Genomic DNA, 24,917 nt, shown 5'->3' on the forward strand with positions numbered 1-24,917 from the left:
TATGCCTGTTTGCTGATCGTCTGACCTTTGCGTGTTTTGGATTGCATTTACAGATTACGATTTGGATTTTCCTGCCCTTGTCTCTCTTAAATAAAACTGTTCATACTGCACTTGCATCCGTCATATCTCCGTTGCATCACGAAACGTGACACAGACATGGTCATAAGATCACGCTCCGTTCACAACATGGTGTCCAAGCAGTCAGGGAGGTGCTGAAGTGGAAAAGACACGCTGGCTCTTATTTCAGTTTGGGATGAACCAAAGTTCAGCAGCAATTTGAAAATACAATAAAACAATAATCACAAAGTATATGAGAAGCATTTTCCATTCGATGACTCGGGCAGTGTTTGATATCTCAGGGAGGGGCTCTGATACACTAAATACAGCAAGTAGCAGCAGTCCAACAGCTTTTATTTCCAATATGAGGTGACATCTGCATAGAAAATCACAGACGTGTATCTGGACTAAAATGAGTGCTGAGTTTGGTGAGAAACAGTACAATGGGTAATTCAGTCTGTAGTTTTCTCAGAGGAGGACGGAGAAAAACACTGACATGGCCGATCCGGACGGAAATAAAGTCACAGAGGAGCTCCTGTAAAAGAGGAAATTACCTCAGGACCTCATGTACATTTAATCCCATTCAAATAGGGCTATACACACCAGCTAATTACAATAATGCATGTAAATAGAGATCTACAGTGCATCCGGAAAGTATTCACAACGGTTCACTTTTCCCACATTTTGTTATGTTACAGCCTTATTCCAAAATGGATTAAATTCATTATTTTCCTCAAAATTCTATAAACAATACCCCATAATGACAACATGAAAGAGGTTTGTTTGAAATATTTGCAAATTTATTAAAAATAAAAAACAAAAAAAGCAGATAAGTAATAAGTATTCACAGCCTTTGCTCAATACTTTGTTGAAGCACCTTTGGCACCAATTACAGCCTCAAGGCTTTTTGAGTATGATGCTACAAGCTTGGCACACCTATTTTTGGGCAGTTTTTCCCATTCGTCTTTGCAGGATCTCTCAAGCTCCATCAGGTTGGATGGGGCACATCGGTGCACAGCCATTTTCAGATCTCTCCAGAGATGTTCAATCGTGTTCAAGTCTGGGCTCTGGCTGGGCCCCTCAAGGACATTCACAGACTTGTCCTGTAGCCACTCCTTTATTATCCTGGCTATGTGCTTAGGGTTGTTGTCCCGTTGGAAGATGAACCTTCGCCCTAGTCTGAGATCCAGAGCGCTCTGGAACAAGTTTTCATCAAGGATGTCTCTGTACATTGCTGCATTCATCTTTCCCTCGATCCTGACTAGTCTCCCAGTCCCTGCCGCTGAAAAACATCCCCACAGCATGATGCTGCCACCACCATGCTTCACTGTAGGGATGGTATTGGCCAGGTGATGAGTGGTGCCTGGTTTCCTCCAGACATGACGCTTGCCGTTCAGGCCAAAGAACTCAATCTTTGTTTCATCATGGTCTGAGAGTCCTTCAGATGCCTTTTGGTAAACTCCAGAAGGGCTGTCATGTGCCTTTTACTGAGGAGTGGCTTCTGTCTGGCCACTCTACCATACAGGCCTGATTGGTGGAGTGTTGCAGAGATGGTTGTTCTTTTGGAAGATTCTCCTCTCTCCACAGAGACAGACTGGACCTCTGTCAGAGTGACCATCGGGTTTTTGGTCACCTCCCCGACTAAGGCCCTTCTCCCCCAATTGCTCAGTTTGGCCAGGTGGCCAGCTCTAGGAAGAATCCTGGTATTTCCAAACTTCTTCCATTTACAGATGATGGAGGCCACTGTGCTCATTGGGACCTTCAATGCTGCAGAAATGTTTCTGTACCCTTCCCCAGATCTGTGCCTTGATACAATCCTGTCTTGGAGGTCTACAGACAGTTCCTTGGACTTCATGGCTTGGTTTGTGCTCTGACATGCATTGTTAACTGTGGGACCTTATATAGACAGGTGGGTGCCTTTCCAAATCATGTCCAATCAACTGAATTTACCACAGGTGGATTCTACTCGAGTTGTAGAAACATCTCAAGGATGATCAGTGGAAACAGGATGCACCTGAGCTCAATTTTGAGTGTCCGTGAATACTTATATACATGTGCTTTTTTTTTGTTTTTTTATTTTTAATAAATTTGCAAAGATTTCAAACAAACTTCTTTCATGTTGTCATTATGGGGTATTGTTTGTAGAATTTTGAGAAAAATAATGAATTTAATCCATACTGGAATAAGGCTGTAACATAACAAAATGTGGAAAAAGTGAAGTGCTGTGAATACTTTCCGGATGCACTGTATGTGTTTATAGTTGTTCCTTACGTACGTTTCTGCAGTCTGTAATGTGGATCCTGCAGCAGAGCCGAGAGATGTTTCACTTTGACGTCTTCAGGTGTCTTGTTCCTCAGATCCAGACCTGTCTGCAGTATCGGGTTTATACCCAGAACTTCACTCAGATGATCATAAGCTTTCTGTGCATCAGGACTTTTCAGCAACCTGTATAGAGAGAGAAAGAACAGAGAAATGCTAACACTAATTATATTTACACCAATGCAGTGTTACTTTTCAGTAATTGTTTGGTCCGTGGTGGAAAACTTTACTAATTACTCAGAATTAAGGCTGTATTTTACATGAACTGGGGGAAAGCTCTCACCTCAGTGTCAGTTTACATTTTGTATCATTCATCAAACTCCTAATCTCCATGATTCCTGATGCTCCAGGGTTGTTCCCTCTGAGGTCCAGGTTTATCAGGTGTGATGAGCAGTTTGACTTCAGAGCTTTAGTCAGAGCAGTGTATCCTTTCTCTGTTATATTACAGTCTGAAAGTCTGGAGAAGGAGAATAAAGTTCATCATTCTCGGGTGGGCTTTGGGAAATATTCTAAATGCTTTGTTAAGTTGTTCATGAGAATGTTCTTTCATTTAAATTCTTTAATTTCCAGAAACCCTTCATAACTAATGACGTACATAAACTTGTTTGTGTCACGTATCAAAAAACTCTGGACTCCACTTCCCATCAGCCACTGCAATGCTCTAGTTGTCACATGACCACCTGCACCTGATTCATGTTTTGGTTAATGAGCACTCATGGGTATAAATAGTCCTTGTCTGCACCATTAGTTTGTCTTTCGTTGTCTTAGACCCTGTGTTCCATGTTTGACTCACGGTGTTCATGGCTCGATGTTTGTTTCTTGCCACAGTGTGTTTCAAGGTTGTCATAGTGTATTTGTTTCTTAGTACGTTTCTTTAAATAAATGTCTTTATCTGCATCTGCATCTGCTTCTGGCTCAACCTCCGATCGGTGACAGTTTGTAAATGACATGCACCTAACAAGTTTTATTCACTTAGAATTTATCTGGAGCTTGCACGCAGTTCTACCTCAAAAATACAACAGTCAGTAATTTCAGTACAAATAAATACTCACCGATCCATTTTCATGAACAGATGTTATTCAGGCAGTTAATTAATTATCCAGGCACATTAATTAGTCCACTTGGCCAAATTACGACTTTACCAATTAATACACATTTCGATCACTCAAATAAAAACATATTTTTTATTTTTGTCCTAATGCTGTGTGATTGATTATAAACCCACTGTCCATCTCAGTGACAGTCAGCAGTGGAGTGCCCAGGTTTCAGGCTTTCATTATTTTGTTCACTATCTGATGCATGATAAATAAGCACACAATATCTATAATTCCTTCATATTTTCTTCAAGTATAATATAGTGTTGATGGTTTTATTATAAAAGGTTTTTAATGTTGTTATCCACTAAGAAATTTTGTTTGCAAGATTGCAAATTTGGCCTAAATATCTGATAATGAAGGCTTTTGAGAAACATTCGACAAACAGACTCACATGTATTGTACTTTGTTAAGTTGTTCATTACTGAATACGATTCACTGTTATTGGGAAACACACCCCTGAATGAGTTACTGACTAATCTATTCCTACATGCTACAAATATACTTATAGTGAAGTAAAAACATCAGTGATCTAGCAATGTATACTATTAAATTACTTACACAAGTTTCTGGAGTTTGCAGGATGAATTATTTAGTAGAGTAGAAATCTTCACTCCTGGATTTCCCAGTGTATTCTCACTCAGGTCCAGATCTGTCAGGTGTGAAGGGTTTGCAATAAGAGCTGATATCAGATCAGTACAGTCTCTCTCTGTAATACCGCTCTTACTCGGCCTGCAGCTGAGATAAACATCTCTAAACAACCCACAGGATCAACCATCCAAAATAATACCAATGTAGAAGAAATAATAGAGTTATAATGGAGTGATGAGAACGTGTAGAGTGGACTGTTCACCCACACTCTCAGAACCACAGTAGATTCTGCAGCAGTATTGATTGGGCTAAACAGTGTATACACTACACTAATATCTTTAAAGATTTAATGTGAACACAAACAAAAGTACCAGGTGAGGAAGTCAGACCACATACCTGAGTTTCTCAGTTCTACACTGCAGATACTTCAGAAGAACAGAGAGTTGCTTCACTCCTGAGTCTCCAGATATTTTCCCACTCAGATCCAGTTCTCTCTGCAGTAAGGGGTTTATACCCAGAACTTTAGTCAGAAAATCACAGGCCTCGTCTGCTTCAGGAGTTTTCAAGATCCTGCAGAGAGAAAAGAAAATCAATATGGTACTAATATCAGAGCTCTGAGTTTGGACAGATACTATTAATAATACTGTTCTAATACTGACATTCTCTTAGTAACCAACATCTTTTCCCACAGGCTCCCCCGTTATTAAATTATGTGAATCATGTGGCTGGCTTTTATTTTCTTTGTTGATATTTGAGATTTGTCTCATGTATGTAAACTTTGTAAGCATTGTAATGTATGTAAGCATTAATACTTTATTTAGGTTATTGTCTAAAATTGCCTTGGTGTCTAACCAGTGAGTGTAGTCAGTCTGTCTAATGATGAAACCTAGCTAACTAGAAGGAGAAGAAACTGAGATACAGTGAATATCAGATGAAGGTTTTGGACAGTTGTGTGCTGTAATGAAACAGACATAAGCCTAGTCAGCTTAGTTTGGATTCAGATACAGACTGTAAAAATGTCAATGATGCTCTTGTGCTGCAGTTTCCATTTTAAATGCTACATTTCCTCAGTTTAATCATTTGATATGTTTCTATGTTCTAATGTAAATAAAATATGGGTTTATGAGATTTGCAAATCATTTCATTCTGTTTTTATTTGCATATTGCACAGCGTACCAACTTTTTAGGAATTTGGTTGTAAATTTAATTTAATCTTTTGAAAGCATATCTGAGTCATGTTTTTGTGAGCTTGTCCTGGTTTTCTTTGTTTTTCGTCCGACCGATTCTTTATCATTCTGAACCTTTACATTTACATTTTTTGTACAATAATAACGCACCTCACAAACAGTTTAGAGTTTGAATTCCCTAGAAAATAACTAAAAATATTAAATCCTGACACACTGTAGTTCTCTCTGAGGTCCAGCTCTTTCAGATGTGATGAGGAGTTACATTCCAGAGCCTTAGCCAGGTCACCACACTGTGTTTGGGTGAGACTACATTTACTCAGTCTGAAAGAAAATGACAATAAATCACATTTCATGGTGAGACAGTGACATGACAGTGACAGTAACATCTTTGAGGGGTTTGAAATTAACAGTCATTTCAGTAGCCAACATTTATAAACATTATTTAAGGGAAGCACAGGTACTGTCACATTTCACATGAGATTATATATAATTAGATTAATGAACATAAAATAAATAATGAAGTGTGTTATGCTACAGAGGATTTTTTATATAACTTAAGGATTCAGTTAAATTTCTTTTGAATACATCATTTGATCACTCATAGTAGAGTAACATTATAGTTCGGTTTTGTCAACATACTTCAAAGTTTCATTTATTATTCACAAATTCATAATTTACTATAAACCTTTCTTACAACTTTTTATCCATCCATACTTTTCTTTTTATAACTCAATAATTCCATTTTAATATATCTTATATTCATTCTTTCAACAAACGGTGTAATTTACTTCAGTATCTCCAGAGTGCAGTTTGGGTTCTGCAGTAGATCCGAGAGCTCCTTCACTCCTGTGTTTCCAATTGTGTTCTCACTCAGGTCCAGCTCCTTGAGGAGTAAGGGGTTTGTTCTCAGAGCTGATACAACAGCAGCACAACCTTCCTCAGTGAGACTGCACTTACACAACCTGCAGAGAGAGAGAGAGAGAGAGAGAGAGAGAGAGAGAGAGAGAGAGAGAGAGAGACAGATGGAGAGAGAGAGAGTGAGAGAGAGAGAGAGAGAGAGAGAGAGAGAGAGAGAGAGACACAGATGGGGAGAGAGAGAGAGAGAGAGAGAGAGAGAGAGAGAGAGAGAGAGAGAGATTAAAGTGTTAAAGTGTGAGAATTCCTTATTAAAGTGGACAGTGAGTGTAGGTTCTTTTGTAAACAAAGATCTTTCTTTTAATCTTCACATTGAACCAATGACAAAAAAAAAAAAAAAAACGAAAGTGAAAATAAGACTTTTTTTTACTGTAAAAGTTTTTGTTTTATTGAATATTTTAGAAATAAAATTGTGGAAGCCACCTCTTTAGCTGTTTAGGATTATGGTGATATTTGTACATGCAAACCTGCATTTAAGTCACTAGATTAGTCTAAGGCAAAGACAGATACACTAAAGTAATTTTGTATACAAGACAATACATTAATGTCACAAACAAAAAGCATGTCCTGTAATTTACATACAACATACAGTTGTATTTATTTAAATATTTCAGTCAGTGAGAACCGAATTTGAGATAACAAGACAGCTTTTAGTTATTGAACCTCAGCATGAAATGACCTAACATCTGAAAATGTAAAAATTAATTCTATTATCAGATTTTAACTAATTATAAAGAGAATTTCTTTAGTAGAGTTTCTTTAGTTCTTGTTTTAAGTATTACTTGTTGTGTCCTGTGTTGGAATGTTATTATTAATAACTTGTGGTGCCTTTTTGGCCAGGGTTCACTAGAAAAATAAGATTTCATCTCAAAGTGACCATGCTAGTTCAATAAAGGTAAAAATAAACACTAACTTGTGTATCTCAGGTCTGCAGTGTGAATCCTCCAGTAGAGCAGAGAGCTGCTTCACCTGAGAGTCTCCATTTATTTTCTCACTCACATCGAGTTCTCTCTGCAGTAAGGAGTTCTTATACAGAACTCTATAAAGTAACTCATAGCCTTCCTGTGCAGCAGGACTTTTCAACAACCTGCAGAGAAAGAAAGGAAGAATATTTTATATATGGTAAAAACTCATTTTAATTCAGGATATGCATGAACAGGGATGAGGACATTAAAACCTTTACTGAGAAGCTTCTGTGTGTTTTAAAGAGAATACTTGGTTAACTACAATCATATCACATATTCCTAGATTTTGGGTTTTTTGGTTAAGGTTCAGTTGTTCCTGAAATAAAATTTATTTTAATTATTTATCTTCACGCTGCCAATCAGAAGAAAGACAAAAGTAATTCTCACCATGCCCTTGCTGTTACTTATAAAATACTGCACACTAAAATAGATAAAGAGCTGTCTTTAAGAAATAAGATGGACTGTTGACAGACTATCACTACTCTACTTTGGCATGAAGCTTGGTTCATCAGTCAGTGTATTACACAAAATCTGCTTTATTTCATTTTAATTACAGTGACAACTGTAAGTGCAAAATGCTTTCACTTTAATGTTACTTTCATGCACAGTGGTGCACAAATTTGTGGTAGCTTTTTATTAATATCATTCGAAACATTGGGCGGGGTGGGTGGTTTCTGGGGGAGATCAGGCTGGGGTGGGGGCGGGGAGCTAAGGAGCTACTACAAGTGTGTCACACCTGCAAAAAGGTTAATAACTGCTGCAATATAGTGACAGACCAAAGTAATTAAAAATGTGACTGTCTAGCTAACAACAAATACAAAACTGCAGTAATATTACATCATAATTCAACTTTTAAATGTTTTCCCATAATTTACAGAAATTTTAATGAAATATTAGTTTAATTTTCTCTTCAAATGGTAGAAACAATCTTCTGAATTAAGTACGTGCCCTTCAGTTGTCTTAAATTACTTACAAACAATCTGGGTTCCTAAAGTCATTTTCAGGTGGCAGGTGATAAATTGTTCTCTTCTCATTGACTCCACCCGGGATTGTTATATTGGATCTATTACTATACATTATTAATTTAATAATATCAGCTCACCTCAGTGTCTCCAGTGTACAGTGTGGATCCTGTAGTACCTCAGTGAGCAGCTTCACTCCTGATGCTCCAGGGTCGTTCCCTCTGAGATCCAGCTCTATCAGGTGTGATGAGCGGTTTGAATTCAATGCTGAAGCCAGAGGCGTGTATCCTTCCTCTGTGATATTATCATCATTTACTCTGAAGAAGAAGAATAAAAAGTTTAGTTTTAGTATTTTTCATATATGTGGGAATCTGGGAAAAGCCTTCACATGGTCAATATTCTGACATTTATGATGATATATAGTTGAATGTTACTAAAAACTTTATCAACATCTAAAAATATTGCATTTAACATACTGCATAATTTATGTTTAATTACTTCACCTCTCAGTTTAATGATTATATTATATAAGATTATATAATTAAACACGAAGTAAAAAGCATTAAAAAGCATTTAAGCACATTTTAATGGTCATATTTTTAAAAATGACATACTTGAGTTTTTCTAGGACACAGTGTGAATTCTGTAGTAGATTAGAGATCTGCTTTATTCCCGAGTCTCCTGCTTTATTCTCACTCAGATCCAGCTCCAAGAGATGTGAGGGGTTTTCTTCCAGAGCTGTAGCCAAAGCAGCACAGCCTTCAGCTTCTACACTGCAGTTACACAGTCTGCAGAGGGAAGGAAGGAAATACAACAGATTTCATCTCATTTGGTAAATAAGAATGTAATATTTGAATTAATTTCTTTAACAGATATCTTATAATTACATCAATATGACATTTACTTTGGAATATAATGTTTACATTTTGCATACACACTTAAACAGCTTTTAGTTAAATATAAATATAAAGTCTAATTTTTTTTTTATCAAAACCTGCTGTTTAATTATATTGTGTTCTAGTTTAGTCAGTTTTTCCTGATCTCTTTATCAGACTTGAACGTGGAGAATATGGAAACTCAGAAATGTATTAACAGCATTAAAGTCTGCAGAACACATACTTATTTTTATTACACGTAATTCTGCAGTCATTTAAACTGGTATATTAAAAATATTTAATTTACACTTCATTGTGGGTATTCAATAAATTTAGAATTACTGAAGGATAAGGGATCATTTCAGATGTTACTTCACCTGATTATTGTGAGTCGAGACTGTGAATTCTTCAGTCCAGCAGAAAGCTGAGTGACTCCTGAATCCTGCAGACTGCTGTTGCTCAGGTCCAGCTCTCTCAGCTGGCAAAACTCAGAGTTGAGAAATTCAGCAAGAGCTGAACAGCTTCCAGCAGTTATGAGACATGTTTTGAGCCTAAACATGAAATCAGAGGAAGGACGTCCAACAATAAACTTACAAATTCAGCACAATAAACGCTATATACCTAAATATACTATATACCAAAATTCACCCATATTTTACTTCTTTTTATTTTACTTTTTTTTTTATCTGACCTGAATAAATATTTATAACAGAACTGAACTTACATCAGAATCTCCAGTTTACACTGAGGACTCTTCAGTCCAGCAGAAAGCTCAGTGACTCCTGAATCCTGCAGACTGTTGTTGCTCAGGTCCAGCTCTCTCAGCTGGGAATATTTTAGAACTTCAGCTAGAGCTGAACAGCTTTCCTCCATTAAATCACACATGCTAAGCCTAAATATAAAATCAGGAAGGAAGACACAATTTTAATATTTAAGAACTTTAATCACAAGCATTTACTGAGTAATTGTTTTACATCTTTATCAGTCTATGAGAAATGAACTTACCTCAGAATCTCCAGTTGACACTTAGGACTTTTCAGTCCAGCAGAAAGCTGAGTGACTCCTGAAACATGCAGACTATTGTTGCTCAGGTCCAGCTCTCTCACACTACAGGACTTTAAGTTGAAAACGCTGGCTAAAGCTGAACAGCTCTCCTCAGTCAGATTACATTCATTCAGCCTAAATATGAGATATTGTGTTAGCAGATCTACACACTCCATCTTCATTCTGCAAGTCATTTTATTATCATGTGCACCAAAGTATGTATTCTGGGTTCATCTGGGTCATTAGTGGTCATTAAGGGTTATTTCTAACAAAATTTTATTAATTTATTCCTCTTTTAATTCGTTTTCTCTGTTATGTCTTAGTAGTTAAATCTTGTTTTAATTGAAAATGTCAAACATGTTGATCGTTTCTATTCTTCTGTTACTTTCTAGTTCCAGTAGCTTAACACTTTCCAGTGATGTAACAGGACCCAGGTATTTCTATAATGTTGTTTCATCAATTATAGAAAAAAAAAATTTTTAATTAAAAATACATACGTGAGTCTTCCAGTAGAGCCGAGAGGTTCTTCACTCCGGAGTCTCCTCCTGTTTCCATCATGCTCAGATCCAGCTCTTTTTGGAGTAAAGAATTTTCACCTAAAACAAAATCTAGCCAAGTACAGGCCTCTTGTGCAGTAGGACTTTTCAACAAACTGCAAAAATACATAAATAAATAAAAAATAGTATTTAGTGTTTCCAGAATAAGAGACCCATATTAACAAGAACAGTATAATGATAAGGGCCTTGCTCAAAGGCCAACAGCAGCAGCTTGGCAGTGCTGGGGCTTGAACCCCTGGCCTTCTAATCAGTAACCCAGAGCTTTACTCCACAACCATTAACTGCCACCACTGGCTTTATGTTTAATAGTTATATTATTGTCCTTGTTCATAGAAGAATATTAATATCAATTAAGTGATAATGTTTTTATTTATATATTGAAGATTAGATGGTCAAAATTAAGCATTTGGCATAATGCACATTAAAGTCTAAACAAAGGACAAAATCATCATATACAGTAAACTTATCATTCATCTGACTGAAGACTTAATAAAGAGAGAGAAAGAGAGAGTTTCACCAGAATTATTTTTATGTATCTTAAATTCCAAATAAGCTTTACAGTTCTTTATCAGAAAGGGTTTAAACTATGTTTTTCATGCTTTTTCAATGAACCATAAACAGATGATAACATAAATGCCCAGGGTGCCTGCTCACCTGTGTGAACATGCCATAGACCTGCTGCAGGGAGGCATGAGGACTGCAGATGTGACCAGAGCAATAAACTGCAATGTCTGTAATGTAATGTGTAATCTATGGGGACTAAAGAAAGTACTTTTTAGAAAACGTGAAAGCATGGGCAGCCATCTAAATAGGATTAGTCAATTACCTCTGTCTAATGACCAAGACTGGCGAGTTTGTGACCGTGACAGTGTACAGGGCCAGCGTGAGACTCTGAGCAACATGGCATCCAAATGAATGAGCACAATCTAAGTAAAGCATTAAATAGGATAATCAAATGTCGAAATATATTTAATGATAAGGATTGGAATTTCTATATTTCTTAGAATCATTCATAATTGGAGTCAGATAAAGTAAAAAGAGGATCATATTTAATGTTGACAAATAGCTAATTTAAATGTTGATACATCACAAAGGAAAGGCCTTCTGCCACGCCGTTGGATACCATCGTTAGACCAGCAGGTAGACCTACAGGTGCCAGCGATTAGAACCTGCTTAGGAAGTGCAGGTGAAGCCTTATTCTTCATGCCAAGATCTAAAGAGTTCTGTAAGGCCTTCAGAAAAAAGGCTGTGAATGCCTATGAGTCTGGTGGGGGTTTAAAAAGATTATTTGAAATACATCAATCCACTGTAAGGAAAATCCTCTACAAATGGTGCAGATTTCAAATGACTGCCAGTTTGTCCAGGACTGACCGTCCCAGCAAATTCAGCCCAAGAGCAGACCATCTGATGCAAAAAGAAGTCTCCAAGAACTCCAAAATTTCATCATAGGATCTGCTAGTAAGTCTCTTAACTGTTGGTGTCAAAGTGCATGTTTCTACAATCAGAAAGAGATTGCACAATGTAAGAAATTTCAGACTGCCTCTCAGCAGATTCCACCCTGAACTGTGTTAGGATGAGCTTGATCCCCAAAAAGGCAAAATGATCAAAGGGACAATTAAACTGAATCTCAGCAATATGTGTATAATACCACCTAAAGTGACATTTACACAGTTATAGCACAGGAGCGGTAGTGGAACATCAAGAACAATCCCTGAACAAAGGGCTACGTGACTGTATTTAGCATTCAGAAAGACATTTGTCTTGATAATCCTATCACCTCACCATTTGGGGTCACACCTGTAACAACATCCGTTCTATGAGAACGGAAAGTGATCACATCAAATACTATCCTTAATTTACAATCAGAATTAAACATTTACATTACATACACAAAACCTGGTTTGAAACACAGTATAAAATGTCTGTGCAGATATTATTCGGGGTTCACTTTGACTCCAATGAACCCAAAGTGCTTCATGTACGTTGTCACTGCTCCGCTGTAATAACTTTAGTCTTCCTTGAGGACTTCGACATCCTCTTCATTTTTTTTTCTTACAACAAATTTGACCTGCATGGGACATGCCAGGAAAAAGCCTTTGTAAGACTACAGTTTGCCAATGAGCATACAGGCAAAAACCAGGCCTTTTGAAATAATCTGCTCTGGACAGAAGAATCAAAGATAGAGTTGTTTGGTCACAGTAACAGCAAAAATGTTTGGTGCAGACCAAAGACAGATTTTCAGGAGAAGCACCTCATACCAACTGTGAAGCACAGTGGTGGAAATGCCATGGTTTGGGGTTGCTTCACTGCCTCAGGGACTGAACAGTTTGCATTCATTGAATTCTGCATCATATCAAAGAGTTTGTGAAGATAACGTGAGGTCATCTGTCTGAAGGTTGAAGCTGAACCGAAAGTGTTTAAGCTTTAATCAGGAGGTCTATCATAAACAGTTAAATGTAAGCTCTCTGCTCATGATCACTGTTAATTGAGTTAAAATAATAGCAATGAGAAATACTGTTGGTTAATTGATAAATAAACAGCATCATATATTTATTTTTAAATATCTTAAACAATAAAGAGTCCTAATTAAAAGTAGACTAGCACAAAAATGATCCATATTGGGAAAAATTATAATAGCCTTCTACAGAAATAGCAAACTAAGCTTAATGTCAAATTGATATTAAATGCAACCCATAGTAATTAAACATTATTTCATTTCTCATTATATTTATATTTTATGAAGTTATTATAATATCTATTTTTTATATTAAATGATTTATTTATAACTAAGCACATTTTCTGTCTTTACATTTTATTAGTTTTATCTTTGTTTATCAGTTTTAGATTGGTTCCCCAGTACAATGTTTCCATGTCTGCTGATAATATTATGTTTTTGGGGGGGGTAAATAAATCATGGAAACTGGAGTTGACTTTTCTAGTGATATCTGGCAACCGTGAGTTTAAATGAAGTGAATTAGAGTTAGTGAAGGAGAGCGGAAGTGTACTGTATGTTTACAGACCAAACAGTTGCTACTCTTGATTATGATTGGTGAGGAATTATTTAATAAAGAAGTTTGAATTAAACCCACCTTGTAGCATTAACATTATTATTCATTTACTCCGCGCGAAGCCGCTGTGTCTACACGAGCAGGTGCAAGTTCAAGTCATTTTGCGGGATCAATAAAAGACGGTGGTTTGTGAGATCGAAGAGTTGAAGCAGATGATGTACAGAGTTACTCTTGTCATCATAATGGCTTCTCTGCAGTATTTACACACTTGTTTGGTTGACTGAGGTGATGAAAAGCAGTGTGAAAGTAACTGTTGCGCGGTGTAGATGCATTTTGGACTTCCTGTAGTTTTTATCCCGATTGTATTATACAACTCCGAACAGGTCGCTCGCACCGGTGTGAATAAATATTAATTCACAGTCACACAAAGTACCTTTCGGTCACAAATACGAGTGAAATTGTCGTACTGTAGAGCCCTGCTAGACAAAGCCCGGATTTGAATTCCACTGAAAGGTTGTGGGGGCATTTGAAACTGGCATATCATATATAAATATCTCAATGTGGAGGCAAGGGCATGTTTGAGAGGCGAGTGCCGGTTTGTGAATGAAGGCCGGAAGACTGAATCTGGCTACAGAGAAGTAAGATGAGGACGAGGGAGGGACCAGGCTGTGAAGATGCACGCCTGGCCCTGAGTTTTCTAATCAGTGGGAAAGAGCGATAAAGGAGTGGCTGGAAGTGCCTCCACAACTTTGATCTAACATAAAAACCTGCCAAATTTGGCATTTACATGTAGAATACCGCTATACAGATCTAAAAATAAACATTTCTGAAATTATTTTTCCTCTTTATTCTTTGTGTATTAAAGTAAGCAATAATCAAAGTTTCAGATAAAGTCTACTCAATAGGAGAGATAAACTGACCGCAGTTTCTCCACGTTACAGTTTGGAATCTTCAGTCCAGCAAAAAGCACCTTCACTCCTGAGTCCTCCAGAGGATTACTGCTCAGATCCACCTCAGTCAGCTTGGACGATTCTGAGCTGAGAACTGTGTGTAAAGCCGAGCAGCTTTTCTCTGTCACGTTACACTCACTGAGCCTGAAAGGAGAAAATGTCACATCAGAAAATGTATCAGATGTTGGTATCGGTACCAGAATCAGTAACAACGCATCCCTATTTAGGATGAATAAATTATAAACAGTAGTTAGGTGTATTGCTGTGAAATCCACTCAGAACAGCTCCTCTCATTCCTAAACACTGAGTTTAATAGAGAAACAGGTTTTACTTACAAAACTCTTGTGGCTTCCTAGACGACTGGTAGCAGTCTCTTAAAGCATTCATCTGACTTTATGGACTTCTGTAGCTCAAACACTTCCAGATCCTCCTCTGATGTCAGCAACACAAAGACCAGAGCAGACCACTGCACAGGTGAGAGTTCAGCTTCAGAGAGACGTCCTGAGCTCATGTAGCTTTGGATCTCTTTCACTAGTGAATCATCATGTAACTCGTTCAGACAGTAGAACAGATTGATGGATCTCTCTGGAGATGGATTGTGTTCAAACTTGTACTTGATGTACTTAACTATGTCCTTTTGGCAGTTAGAGCTGTTTCCTTTTTGTGTCAGCAGACCTCGAATGAGCTTCTGATTAGACTCCACTGAAAGGCCAAGAAGGAAGCAGAGGAAAACATCCAAGTGTCCGTTATCACTCTGTAAGGCCTGATCCACTGCACTCTTGAGGAAGTCAGACATTTCTGATATGTTGAAAAGACCAGTAAGATCAGTGGTTTGATCTTTTGTTGGGTTTTGGTCAAGGAAGCAGAGAAATGCATATAATGTAGCCAAAAACTCCTGAACACTCAGATGCACAAAGCTGAACATCTTCCCCAGGTGGAGTCCAGACTCTGTTCTGAAGATTTGGGTACACACTCCTGAGTACACTGCCACTTCTCTGACATCAATGCGACACTCTCTCAGGTCTTCCTCATAGAACATCAGGTTTCCTTTCTCCAGCTGTTGGAAAGCCAGTTTTCCCAGTGCCAGGATACTCTCTCTGGTTTGGGGAAGATCAAGGTCACATTTCTGATGGTACTTTTGGTCCTTGTGTTTGATCTGAAAGATCAGGAAGTGTGTGAACAATTGAGTCAGAGTCTTGGGGATCTCTCTAATCTTTGCTTCACCCAACATTCTCTCTAGAACAGTGGCTGAGATCCAGCAGAAGACAGGGATGTGGCACATGATGTAGAGGCTTCTGGAAGACTTCATGTGTGAGATGATTTTATTGAACAGGCTCTAATCACTGATCCTCTTCCTGAAGTACTCCTCTTTCTGAGGATCATTGAACCCTCGTACCTCTGTTACCTGGTCTACACACTCAGGAGGGATCTGATTGGCTGCTGCTGGTCGAGTGGTTATCCAGAGGAGAGCAGAGGGAAGCAGATTTCCCTTGATGAGGTTTGTCAGCAGCACATCCACTGAGACTGACTCTGTCACATCACACAACAACTCATTCTTCTGGAAATTTAGAGGAAGTCGACACTCATCCAGACCATCAAAGATTAACAGGACTTTGTAGGTATCACTGTCTATTACTTCCAAGTCCTTAATTTCAGGGAAAAACTGATGAAGAAGGCTCATCATACTGAAGGTTTCCTGCTTCATCAGATTCAGCTCTCTAAAGGGAAGTGGAAACATGAAGATGACGTCCTGATTCACTTTCCCTTCAGCCCAATCCAGAACTTCTGCACAGAGACTGTTTTTCCAATTCCAGCTACTCCTTTAATCAGCACACTTCTGATGGACTTGTCTTTAAAGAGATCGTTACATTTGATGGGTGTTTCCTCTGCTGCTGGTCTCCTGGACGCTTTCTCAATCTGTCTCACCTCATGTTCATTATTGACGTCTCCACTCCCACCCTCTGTGACGTAGAGCTCTGTGTAGATCTGATTCAGAAGTGTTAATGTCCCATGCTGTGAGATTCCTTCATTAATTCTTTTACATTTATCTAGAAGTCTGGATTTGAGCTTTCGCTGATACACAGAGGCCAGCTCTAACAAACAGGAAAAATGTGATGGTCATTGTTTTAATGTATGGATACTATCTACAGTGTGAAGATCAATATTAGTCAAAAACTGGAATTCATTCCTAATAAATACATAAATATGATGTAAAAGAGGGGCGCACGGTGGCTTAGTGGTTAGCACGTTCTCCTCACACCGCCAGCGTCTGGGTTCGATTCCCGCGGCTCTGTGTGTGTGGAGTTTGCATGTTCTCCCCGTGCTGCGGGGGTTTCCTCTGGGTACTCCGGTTTCCTCCCCCAGTCCAAAGACATGCATGGTAGGCTGATTGGTGTGTCTAAAGTGTCCGTAGAGTATGAATGGGTGTGTAAGTGTGTATGTGATTGTGCCCTGTGATGGACTGGCACCCTGTCCAGGGTGTACCCCGAAAAGGAGTAAGCGGTTGAAGATGGATGGATGATGTAAAAGAACCAAAATGTTAGGATTATCACTGGGTCATTTATTTGTAAAAAAAAAAAAAAAAAACCTGTATTCATCAGGATAAAAATCAGTATGAAAATATAGACCAGTGGCCCAGTGTGTTATTTAAAGTGATAGAATATTGTAATAATCTAAAGCTCTTACTGATTTGCAGTGTGTGAGCGAGATCTTTCTGCTTCATGTTCTTCAGGATGTGCAGTGTGATCTTCAGCACACCCTCTCTGAAACAGTGCAGATCCTCCTCCTCCTCCTCCTCCTCAGAGCATGCTGGGGAATCAGCACTCAGTAGCTCCTTGAACCTGTTCAGCTCATTCTTCAACAGAGTGATGACTTTGTCCTCCAGCTCCTGATTTAAAAATAGAATAATAAAAAATGACTAAGCATTATAATGCTACCTGAGTAGATTATTCTGTTGATTTTATATTAAATTACTGTAGAGTTCTGATTGGTCAGAAGGAGATGATTGCTTTTCTATAACAGCAGCTCTGACAGTAGTGCAGCTGCAAATCTGCACTTGTTCTAATATGTTCTTGTTTCTGTAATCACAGCTCATTCACAGGGGATCATGCGCTTCATATTAATAGATTTTAAATGTGTGTAATCATTGGTAAGTTTTCTGTAAGGAGATATTAATTTAACATTTATGGAAGGAGTCTCCAGTGTCAGTATCTATAAGTTTTCCTACATGTTTAAAGTCATGCTACATGCTACATGTTTAAAGTCTTCAGCACAGAGGAGTTTATGCCATAAATGAGAGCAGATCAGTTGCAGTTTTGTATGTTTATCCTACCCATAATCCTGCTGCTAGTGTGGAGAACTGTACAATACCGTAATTTATTTAAAAACTATTTTTGACATAGATAGTGAATTATGACATAATATATATATTTAATAAAATATTGCACCATAACTAAATATCAAGGAAAATATGTGTTGTGTTAACTCTTTCATTCTCATTCTCATTCATATTCATTCATTCATTCTCATTCTCTCTCTCTCTCTCTCTCTCTCTCTCTCTCTCTCTCTCTCTCTCTCTCTCTCTCTCTCTCTCTCTCTCTCTCTCTCTCACACACACACACACACACACACACACACACACACACACACACACACACACACACACACACTCACTCACACAGACACACACACACACACCTTGAATATGGACTTCAAAGAATTTCCACAGACTTTGGATTTCTGATTTTCGGTTCTGTGGATAAACAAACATTGTAAATTACTTTTTGTTTGCATTTATAACCGCACACACTGTACAGCTCTTCTACACTCAGTTATCATTCTTACTGTTCTATGTCTGTCAGATGTCTTTGCTCGTTCTTCTTGATGGTGTACATGCCTGTTTCAGATCAGTTCTGCAGAGGGTCACTGTAAAACTGTGACTTCTTCTTCTTCTTTTTTTAAAAAAAAAACTTAATAAAACTACACAGCTAAAGAAATTGTAAAATTCCATCCATTTTCTGTTTCGCTTATCCTACACAGGGTCGTGGGGGAGAACGGAGCCTAACCCAGGGAACTCAGGACACAAGGCAGGGGACACCCTGGTCAGGGTCCCAATCTATCACAGGGTACAATCACACACACACACACACACACACACACACACACACACACACACACACACACACACACACACACACACACACACACACACACACAACGGACAATTTGGAAACGCCCATCAGTCTACAATGCATGTCTTTGGACTGGGGGAGGAAACTGGAATACAGGAAGAAAAACTTTGCAATATTCCAATCCATAAAAAAGATATGTTCAATAAAGTGGAATGACACAGGGAAAAGAGAGTAGAACACGCTGACTGAAATTTATTTAATACACCTTTCTATGCAATAACAAATATTAAACTTTAGCTACTTAGCTTACATCTTACCTCGCACTCTTTCACCGTTAAAACTGAAGCATCTCATGACTTCTGCCCTCTTTGATTTGATTTGTCATTTCAAACATTCTGACATTGACAAGCGCTGCTAGACTGCCGAAGAAGTCCAGCCTGAATTTATTTTGTATTTTTCTGTCATCCTAACAACATATGTTGCAGTGCATAATTGAGTGCAGCAGAGCAGAATATTATCAAAATCTAATATTGGGGGGATAATTTGGCCATATCTGATTATTGGGGGGACGTGTCCCCCTCAGTGTCTATGGTGGTTATGGCCCTGTCTGCAGGAACTTAAACTCTGTGTTTTAGAGCTTTCTGTATGAGTCTCTCTGTACACTAGACACAAATAAACCAGAATACATCAAACAATGACAAAAATGTATTGTAGATATTCTTAATTTAATCATGTTCAGAAAAACTGTAACATTTTAGATGATGATCGAATTCATCTGCTTTGGTAGATGGAAGTTTATGTTCTAGGATACCAAAACAACAAAGTGATAAATCCTACACAGCTAAAAAAATAAGCTCTATTTAAACCTGTGACCTCTAATTTAGCGGTTTTGCTAAGTCACTCCTGAGTCTGTTTAGATTCAGCATGAGGTATTGCAAATCAGCGTTTCCAAAACCTTTGTAAATCCGGCAAAAAAGTGTTCAATTTGTTTTATGCAAAAATTTACATAGAATTTAATAAAAGACTGATAAATAAAACACAATGTTGTGTGTTTGTACTTTATATAGTCCAGTGTACCGTGGTCCTGAGAAAGCAAACTGAAGATAACATTCTGTAAGATATAATTCAGGAGTTGATTCTGTAAAATAGTTCTCTCTCACACTCTATTTAAACTTCTCAAATCCTAAGTTAGATAAGCGCAAGAGAGAGGAATACCTTTCTGTTGAGGCTGTTCCATCTTTAAAGTTGATAAAAAGTGGTATTGACCGATCACTCTTCAAGGACACACAGGTGAGCACAGCTAACAGCTTCAGCAGAGAGGAACACTGAGACAGACACACACAACCCTCAAACAGGGAGGCGAAGGTGTTAATGAGGCGAGCTGTGTACTGCCTCACTGTCTCATTCTTCGATTTGATGAGGTGAACCACAGATTTCTATTTAGTGCTGTAGTAGTTTAACAGGTCATTACTGATGAAAGCCTGGAGAACCGTATCTCTCTGCTCACCCTGTACTGAGCGGGTCAACCTCTAGCGCAGGGCCTGCAGCAGCAGAGCTTTCAGCCTGTCCGATCCATTAATCAGATCTCTCTTCAGCTTGTCGTAGTCCAGTGAAGGCAGCAGTGGGACATCATTACTCCCCTGTGCTGCAATGGACGCTCGTAACATGAACGAGGCTGTCCCAGGCCGTGTAAAATCGATGCTCTGAGCGAAACTCTTGCTAATCTGTCCACCGAAGAGGCACGCATACAAACTCTGCAGATACTCAGGGGAAATAATTTTCCGATTAATGGTAGCCTCAAGTGTATCCACCAGGTCAGCTGCACTGATGAGGTTGTAATAATCAAACTGGATCTTATTGAACTTCTTTATGTACGCTGAAACCTGCTTCTTTGCTTCAGCTAGCTGCTTCATGTGCTCTCTGTTGCTGTTTGTGCTCTCTCTAAATAATGCGAGCAGCCTCGGAATAGTGGATGCTTTCAGGGTTGAGACCAAAACCTTTTCAAGCTTTTTTCTTAAATCTTGAGTCCTGGAAGAGCTCCTTGAATGATAGATGTGCTACATGGTTGGGAACAAAAGGCAGAGCGTAAAACGGCAGGAACTCTGTGGTTTGGCTCAGTGTTGCGCCTCTTGTCTCCAAGAAGTGCTTAAAATGCCTTATCTGCTCATCACACTCAGCTTTATCCTGCTTTCCAACAGAGTTCTTCAGTGGATAGATGGTGAAGTAAACGTGCAGGTAGAACTCCAGCTTCTGCACTGTGAAGTCACTGTCAAGGATGTGTGCGGGTATGTTTTTTGTCCAAAGCGTGAAGAAAACCTTCATCTCTCCATCATCAAACAAGCTGAGCAGATCTTTCTGCAGACGATCTTTCTGTATGGTTAGCATTTTGGAGTCTTCAGCTAAACAGCTGCGTTCTTTTGTAACAGGTTTTGCTTTGCTCTTGCATTCCTTCTCAAAGGTCGTTACTGTTTCCTCCAGCTCACAGAACTTCAGGTATTCTCTGATCATCAGTAGGACATCTGCTTCATTCACCAAGATGTCCCCCATCTCTGTAGAGAAGAATTCATAGTTGAATGAATGAATGCAAGCTGTCCAGTCCCTGAGGCAGTGAAGCAACCCCAAACCATAACATTTCCACCACCGTGTTTCACAGTTGGTATGATTTGATTCTCCTGAAAAGCTGTCTTTGGTCTGTGCCAAACATGTCTGCTGTTACTGTGGCCAAACAACTCTGTCTTTGATTCGTCTGTCCAGAGCACATTATTCCAAAAGGTCTGGTCTTTGCCTATATACTCATTGGCAAATTGTAGTCTTACAAACGCTTTTTCCTGGCACGCCTCCCATGCAGGTCAAATTTTTGCAATCTCTTTCTGATTGTAGAAGCATGCACTTTGACTCCAGTTGCAAGACTTACTAGCAGATCCTGTGATAAAATTTGGGGGTTCTTGGAGACTTCTTTTTGCATCAGATGGTCTACTTTTGGGCTGAATTTGCTGGGACGGTCAGTCCTGCACAATCTGGCAGTCGTTTGAAATCTACGCCACTTGTAGATGATTTTCCTTACAATGGAATGATGTATTTCAAATAATTTGGAGATATTTTTAAATCCCTTGCCAGATTCATAGGCATCCACAATCTTTTTAGTGAAGGCATTACAGAACTCTTTAGATCTTGGCATGATGACACCACACACCTCGATACCAAAGGGAACACCAGGCACTAGATATGAGAGGGCACATATCTAAAAAAGTGTTCAATTTAGTTTATGCAAAAATTTACATAGATTTTACTAATAAAAAAAAGATAAATAAAACACAAAGTTGTGTGTTTGTACTTTATATAGTCCAGTGTACCGTGGTCCTGAGAAAGCAAACTGAAGATAACATTCTGTAGGATATAATTCAGGAGTTTCTTCTGTAAAATACTTCTCTCTCACACTCTATTTAAACTTCTCAAATCCTAAGTTAGATATGAGCAAGAGAGAGGAATACCTTTCTGTTGAGGCTGTTCCATCTTTAATGGTGAGTGGCTCCAGCATTGACCGGTCACTCTTCAAGGACACACAGCTGGGTTCAGGAGAATTTGACCTTTCCACAGTTTCACTAAATAGTAAAGAGAAATGTGTTTTAGCAATTTATTTATAAAACAGAGTGATGATGCTTTTAGATTCCCCTCTGATAACACCTTTAAAAATCCATACAAACAAAACTTCCTCAGTGATTTGATGCAAAGGACTTTGTGAGTGAAGCATTAACTCCAAAGAAATCCACTGAAATCACGAATACACTCTTTATATACATTGTGTACTTCATTCAAAATCATAATCTACAAAGATGTCATGATTTTATAACCTGTAGCTGCACGGCAAATTGTTTATATGATACTAGCATTACACCGACACAGGGAAACAAAACAAACAAAGCACACATATTTTACTACATCCCACCTGTGTCACAAAAACCACAGATAAGTCCTGAAACTAGCCAAAAGGCACTGGAAAACGAAGAAATATCTAGACACACTGTCTGCACTTACACTTGGTGTGAAAAAGATTATTAAGTTTCATTCAGATTATTTGCTATAAAACATCTGGACTCATCAGATCACATGACGTTTTCCATTGCTCTACGGTCCAATCTTTATGCTTCCTAGATAATTTAAGTCTTTTTTTTTATATATATATATGATTAGCCTCACAGGCCTCACAGCTGTTTAGTCCAAATCCTGAAAGTTCTCGTTGCATTGTGCATGTGGAAATGCTCTTACTTTCACTATTAAACATTACGAGTTTATGATGTAACCAACCATTTTAAAGATCTCAGACCACAATCATTCAAGATATCGAACATTCATTTTTCCGACCACATTTCTTCCTCAAAGTTTACAATTCACCACTCTCCTTCCAGGTTTTAATAATGCGTTAGACAGTTCTTAATCCAATTCCAGGAATTTCAGCAATCTCCCTAGTTGTTTTTTTTTTGTTGCTGTTTTTTTTTTTTTGCTTAATACGGGCCAATAATTTGCCCTTTCTGAAACACAGTAACATCTTTTCCACTATGCTTTGAGATAAAAGATAAATAGATATAGATTAAAAATAAAGAATAGGTCACATCACACCCCATTATTTGTATTACTGCCACCAGAGGTCTCTGTTTCACCTCTTCCCTTTTTCAGTTATTAGTCTTTCTCTTTTAACTTTACACATCTTGGCTCTTGCTGTTTTTGTCACACAGAATTTCTGACCAGTTTTTACAGTGTACCATCTGTCTGCTTGTGTTTTATTAACTCACCTTTCCTAGCTAGTTATATTATATTATATTTCCTGTTAGCATGCATGTGAACATAACATGTAAAACCCTCACATTTGATCATTACCACTGTATGTTGCTAGCTCAGTATTAGCTTTGACATTTGACAATTTAGTAAGCGTCTCACAATAACAATTTTTTTTAATGTCTCTCAATATGTTTTTCTAAAAACACGCTTCAAAATGTAAATAAAGTCAAAATATTAAGTTCTGTAATGTGTAACAAAGTTGAAGATACTTGGCATTTCTCCATGTATAACATTTATCTCCGTTAGAACATTTAAATGCAGCAAAGATACTAGATACAGAAATATTTTATCATATGTTTGCATTATTAATGCTTACCTTTGTATCTTGTGCTGCTCCTCCTGTAGACTCATTTCAGAGATTCTGAGTTTCTCACACTCCTCCAACATTATATCAAAAAGTCAGATGTTTTTATAGTATGAACTTAGCTTGATCCTGGTGAGAAAAGAACAGAAGAATATGAAATTATCTTTCTGGTATATAAAAGTTATTTTTATTTGGCTGTAAATTCCTTTAAACGTCTGTAAAGTATCATTTAAGTACTGACATTTACTTTCTTTCTCCAACAGCCTATGCTTTAGTTGAATATGAGCTTAAATTACATGGCAGTTTAAGTGAATTAAACTTGTATAAACAGAGAAAGAAAACCTAACCACCACACAGTAACCTGGAATTTTTTTATTTGAATCAAAAGCTTTTGGGAATCAGTAACTGATAACTAAATCTCGGCATGTGATATTCACTTTAAGAAAATGAGTAAAAATATACCCTCTATAAAGAATATCACAAAACATCTATGTTGTTTGACATAAATCACACAAACAATGAGCTTCCTTATTGACAGTATTGACAGAAAATGTATAAAGATATGTATTTGCTTTGCAGGGGGAGAGAGCAGGTCCACAAGCGAGTCAAGGCTGCACATTACATTTCAAAATAAAAGTATTGTACATCGCACTAATCAAATTAATAAACCTATTAATAATCCTATTTCATTCCTATGTTAAAAAATACACTTGTACCAATACAATGAATGTTTAAATGAACATGTAAAACATTTGACTAAATTAGTGAAAATGGTATATATGGAAGATTTCCTATATTTTGCATTATTGATCTGATAATGTAACATATTTATGTATTAATGTAACAGGACTCTGATAAAGTATTTCAGCTCTGTGTTGAAGAAAACACTTGTTACAATACAGGAGTGAAGAAAGTCATCAGAGTCATGTGTTTGTATTAACTGTATTGATACCAGTGTATTATGTCCAACCCTGATCCAACTGTAGGCTACTCTGGGGGGAAAAAGTTAAAAGTTGTAGCTAATTGTGTCAGTTATCAATAATCATAATTTACACATGTTGATCACCTTCTGCGAATTTGAAACCACTTCACTCATCACGCCTCCCCTTTAAAAAAAAAAAAA

The 24,917-nt window shown here is 37.9% G+C and overlaps 1 pseudogene; it reads right to left on the minus strand.

Moving 5' to 3' along the window:
* Positions 1-394: 394 nt before the first annotated feature.
* Positions 395-24,917, minus strand: part of LOC108264342 (uncharacterized) — a 45,496-nt pseudogene continuing 20,973 nt past the window's right edge.

The sequence above is a fragment of the Ictalurus punctatus genome, chromosome 4 (genome assembly GCF_001660625.3).
Source record: "Ictalurus punctatus breed USDA103 chromosome 4, Coco_2.0, whole genome shotgun sequence".
Taxonomy (NCBI): Eukaryota; Metazoa; Chordata; class Actinopteri; order Siluriformes; family Ictaluridae; genus Ictalurus; species Ictalurus punctatus.